At 37.2% G+C, this 5,839-nt stretch overlaps 1 pseudogene across 1 annotated transcript; it reads right to left on the reverse strand.

Moving 5' to 3' along the window:
* Positions 1-6: 6 nt before the first annotated feature.
* Positions 7-5,451, reverse strand: LOC306651129 (ras-related C3 botulinum toxin substrate 1-like; annotated as a pseudogene). Its single transcript has 3 exons — positions 5,435-5,451; positions 5,041-5,279; positions 7-4,959 (listed from the first exon to the last, which is right to left on the reverse strand). The product of its transcript is annotated as a ras-related C3 botulinum toxin substrate 1-like (transcript).
* Positions 5,452-5,839: the final 388 nt, after the last annotated feature.

Below are 5,839 nucleotides of genomic sequence, written 5' to 3' on the forward strand. Positions count from 1 at the left end.
ATGGATTTGGAAGTCCCTTTGCTATAGCAGAACAACAAATTATATTCAAATATACTCCAGTCCAAGCAGTCTCTATAGGATGACAAAGTGAACAAGAGATCACAGGCATCTGCTGGCCCTTTTGTATTTAAGCTCTTGTCTATCCAAGTGACACTTAACCACTTGTAAAACAAATGCTGTTTTATTCATAGATATAACTTAGATTTCACTTGTAATTATACATGTTGTGGGAGACGAAGAGACCCATGTCAAAGATGATCTTTATGTCTAAGGACATGGAAAACCCCAGGAGGAGAATCAAGTTGCATTCTTAGGTACTTTGCATATACTTCTATAGCAGCACTTATTAACCCTTGAAAATGTTTTGTGAAATACTTTACTATTTTTCAATCTGTGGTTAGCAATGTAACTTGCAATCATTAAGAGAGCATACTTGAGTTGAAAATATCTGGAAGACTGATATCTTTTTAAATTTTTTTAAAACTGCAGGTGGAAACAATACCTTTATTTTATTTATTTATTTTTATGTGGTGCTGAGGATTGAATCCAGTGCCTCACATATGCTAGGCAAGTGCTCTACCACTGAGCTACAACCCCAGGTCTGCTATATCCTTCTTGAATGGACCCATGTTTATGTAATTATATACACTATATTATAAATATTTCTATATTATTACAAATTATTGGCAAACATAGTTAAAATATGCTTTGCATTTTAAGAGTGTTTTATGTTACTTGCTGACAAATTATAAAATATGGAACATTACAACAAAAAACTCATCAATGGGTGATTTATACTTAACCTATGTAAGGATAAGTAATTAAGAGTTTGTTAGTATTTCATGAAGTTGAGCACAAAACTAAGATGCACAAGGAGAAATGCAAGCAGTCAATATTGGATTATATAATGAAATTATGCCTTTACAATGTTGATGACCTACAACGTAATCATAATAAAGGGGGAAACACCCTATGGGTGTCACAGAATCATATCAGAGACTATTAAACAATATAATAATATAGAGAAGTTTATTTAGTTCACACAAATAGTTTCTCAGATCTGTATAATGAAAACCTAGACTGACCTAGGGGGTGAAAATTCTTATATTGATAAAAAATATCTTCTAGCCCCATAAATCATATGTAATCACTTGTTAAGGGAAAACATTCAATAACCATGTGGGTTGTACTGATATTTTTAAATGCCATTTGTATTTACTTTTTTGCCAAACTGAGCAAAAATAATGTAACCTTTTACATTTGTATGCATTTCAAAATTAACTTATATCAATGTTCCTTTCCACCCCAGTCCATCCCATTACCAAATTGGAATGAGGTAAAGAGTGAGAAAAATATTCTCGATTGTTTCTCATTTTCCTCCTTTTTCCTTGGAATACACCAAGACCCCATTAAAATTTTTTTGAATTTGGAAGGATAATAAAAGTTTCAAAATTTCCTTCCTTCAAATAAAAAAGTGTAAATAGGCATTCAAATGTTAGTAAGCTAGTAAGCCCCAATATATATGTAAGAAATTTTCACTTTAACAGGGAAGTGTCCAAATAGAAGAGAGGCTTCTTGACACTCATTTAAAAAATAGAGGCACTCATTTAAAAAATAAATTATAGCTTAAGTTATTATTAGATAGATTATTCCTGTCAAAGGCAGAAAGAATGGACTTTTCCCCCTCCTTTAATGAACCTTGTAAGGCTAGGGTATAGTGGCTTGTAAATATCATATATTGGACTCTAAATCATCTACTGTATTGATTAGTCATGTTTATTTATAGTATTCTCAGGTTGGGGAGATAGCTCATGGGTAGAGCACTTGCCTAGCATGTACTAGGCCCTGGGTTCAATGCCTAGCACCACAAAAAAACAAAGATTCTTAACATTAGACAATTTTAATGAGAGTACAAAATTATTAAGAATTTCATTTTCCTTTTCCCATTCTAGCCACATAAATCATCTGCAATAAGTTATATAGATTTCAGCTATAATTTGTAAATATTCCAAGAGTTGTCACAGTCCCAAGAACTAGAGAAAACTGCCACCTACTCATAAACTATGGAAGTAAGTGTAAATACCATGTGGTTCTCATTTTCTTTCATATAATCCCAGATAATCCCAAATAATTCTATAAATACCTTATGAAGAAAAAAACCATAAAAACTTATCAGAACTACTTAAAATATTTAAATGCAGAAAACTAAAATTTCCTCCAATCAGGTGACAAATCACCCAAAAATTATGATCACAGTTACAAACAGAGTGTGTGGAATGTTTAGGGCAACCAAAAAAGCCCCACCTAACTTTCTAAATATAATCATTTACTCAAATATTGGTTCCTGGTGATAACACAGGAAGCAAAAATAAGTTTGCACGTAAAATTTCTAGAAGCTCCTGAAAACTGTACCATCCAATATTACAGATATAAAAGGAAAAACAGTTCTAATTGAAAGAACGAGGAGACACCAACTGCCAGTCCACCGGAGAAGTTCCGCTTTATTCAGAGAATGTGCATGCTTTTATAGAGTGGAGAAAGATCTCATAGGCTAAGCTGTGGGACGGGGCAGTAGGTGATTGGGCAAGCCCTGTTGCTGGGGGATGAAGCAGGGTTTGAGGCAGGGTGATAGAGAGCGATAGGATGCAGGGCCGTGCTGGTGGGAAACTGATATCCCGGAAGAGAAGCAGGATATACACCATATTGCCAAGGTGTGGCTCTAAGAAGGGGGGTGTTGGGGCCTTATACTAATAGGGTTAGGAGTACTCTGGTCATCTTAGTTCATCTGGTTTTGCAAGGTGTTAATTATTTTCACTTCCCATATCACAAAAATAGTCCACAGGAGCAGCTGGTGGATCCTGTCCATTATGAGGACTGGTTGGTTTTCTTAACTAATCCCTTAGGAGGTCTCAACAAGAACAGGATCACTGCAAAAACCATCCAGGACATCAAGATCATAGTAATACTGCCATTGTCACCAGAACATCCTGGTAATTCCTGAAAACATTCTATGTCCGTGCAGTAGGACTGGGGCTGCCACAACAAATCGATCAACCTTCTCATCACTTGTTCATGAGAGCAAACCTTTCACAGGGATCACATCCACGCTGATTACCCAGTGTGATTTTACTTGACTGTTTACCCCCAGACAACACCAATGTTGCAGGGAGGGTGGGGGCTGGGACCTAGTCTTGGCAGAGAGACTGCCAGAGGCTTCTGGAATTCTGCTGCTACTCGGGACACCACTGCAGCTGATGCTAGATGCCAGAGTCCTCCTGCTCCTCTGTTTGGATTCAATTGACCAGTCACTCTTAGCCATGAGACCCAGATCTGCTGGCTGCCGCGCACGGCTGAGGAACAGATTGCAGCACCTCAGCAATGGGTGATTTTTTTTAAAAGTTCCATTTCATCACATCCTTATGAATTATATCTATGAACATTCCCTGTTTTTAAATAAAACACTTAAGTGTTCACTAATATAATGTTTTATCTGTTTTTATTTTTCATTTAAAATTACTAGAATATTTAAAAATATTCTAATGTAATTTGAACTATTTTGTGGCTAACTTTGTATCTTAAACTTTACTTATTTATCTTTTCATTTTCATAGTGCTTTAATTTTTTTTCATTTTGTGGGGGTTTTTTGTGGTTGTTCATATAAAGACTATTAACCCTGCATGAAGAATAATCTCCCTGACTATATGTTTCCTCAAGATTGCTAATGAATTTTACTATATTTATTTTCTTTCTTTTTAAAATTTAAATTGATAAATGACAATGGAATATGTTCATGGTGTACAATATGATGTTTTAATATATGTATATAACTTAAGAGATGAATGAGTTATAAAAGGGAATGGATAGAGGAGCAACCAATTGTTTACCTCAAGTGTGAAATTGTGGATGATGACTCTTGTTCTATTCTTCTATATTTTGTGATTTCCTACAAAGAGCATCCAGTACTTTATTAATCAGAGAAGAAACAAAGACATCAAGAAAATTAATAGTAAAATCATTTATACTGAAAAATATTTGATAAGTAGCAATGTGCTATCATGAATGTATTTTCTTGATAAATCTGTGTTCCTTTTTATTTTTTAGGCATCATCTGAAGCATGAATGACAGGCAGGACCTTGGTTTCCAGTTTTTTCTCAGTTAAAGTTAATAGAGCTTAGTGTTCTGTGTCCCTCAAGATGTGAAAATATTTGCTATACTGGCATTTCCTGATATCTGTACCACCTTTGTCTTTTTTTTTTGTTCAAAATGGTTTTATGGAAAAATTAATCTGTAACAAAAACTTGGCATTGCACGCGAAGGCTCCACCATTTTTGAGCAAAGCGTACAAAGGTTCCAAGGGGCAGGACCGAGAATGAGAGACTTGGACATTTACAACAGCAGGCATTTTCTCTTCCTCTTCTTGACAGGAGGTGGGCAGAGAACTGCTCGGATAGCTTCATCAAACACTGTCTTGAGACCTCGCTGTGTGAGTGCTGAGCACTCCAGGTATTTTACAACACCAATCTCCTTAGCCATGGCTAACCCTTGTGGATAGGTGATGGGAGTCAGTTTCTTCTCCTTCAGTTTCTCAATTGTGTCTTTATCATCCCTAAGATCAAGTTTCATTCCCACTAGGATGATAGGAGTGTTGGGACAGGGGTGTCGTACTTCCAGCTACCACTTTGCACGGACATTTTTAAATGATGCAGGACTCACAAGGGAAAAGCAAATTAAGAAAACATCTGTTTGTGGATAGGAGAGGGGGCGCAATCTGTCATAATCTTCTTGTCCAGCTGTATCCCATAAGCCCAGATTCACTGGTTTCCCATCTACCATAACATTGGCAGAATAGTTGTCAAAAACAGTAGGGATATACTCTCCAGGAAATGCATTGGTTGTATAACTGATCAGTAGGCAAGTTTTACCTACAGCGCTCAAAAACACAGACGATTTATGAAGAACTTAAATTCATGTATCATGCCATCACAGTTCAATGGAAGCATAGTAAACGGCATACATTCCCGTCTCCCAACACCACACACTTGATGGCCTGCATCTGGGCCGCTCGCGGGGCCGCGGCAGAGGCCGAGCGCTGAGACAAGAAGCTGTGGACTTGAGAAGCAGCGGGCGGGTGGACGTGTGGCTGTGGGCGGCGGGGCCAGGGTTCCGGGGCCGCTGTCCATCCGCCTTGCCTTCCGTGAACTGGAAGCTGAAGCCCAGCAGCAGCCACCACCCAAAGCTGAGGAAAACTGTACCACCTTTATCTTTATTTCTTATATCACTGCAGTGAAAAAGGCAAATTACATGATGCTCAGTAAGCAGACTAGAACCAAAGGTGCATCATTGTAACACTCAAGGGGTTCTCTACTTTTCAGAGTAGCCACTTATGAGTCTGTAATGTGTTCATTTGTCTGAGCCCAATTCAAACATATTTACATCTCCTCATCTATCATCGTTTATGTGAGTTTTGGAACTTTTTTTTGTATAGTTTCTTCAAACAAACAAACATCTAAATAGACTGGGAGTACAAGGAAACTTTAAATTGATATAGAGAAACTACAAAAAAATCTACATCTTATATTACACTCAGTAGAGAAAGACTAACCACTTTCTTAACACAAGGGAGCAAGCTCATGCTTGCCACTCATGCCTGCTAATCAATATTGTACATAATTCAAGATTTATACTGGAATAATTGTGACAGTGTTACATATAGCTGAAAGATACATATACCTTTGTATAAAAAACTGGCCATAAGGAGGTTTCAAGATGGCGGCCTAGAGGGTGGCTGCATTTCATGTTGCTCCAGGACTCAGGAGTCAAAAGAGGAGATATTGAGAG

The sequence above is a fragment of the Sciurus vulgaris genome, assembly GCF_902686455.1.
Source record: "Sciurus vulgaris genome assembly, chromosome: X".
Lineage (NCBI taxonomy): Eukaryota > Metazoa > Chordata > Mammalia > Rodentia > Sciuridae > Sciurus > Sciurus vulgaris.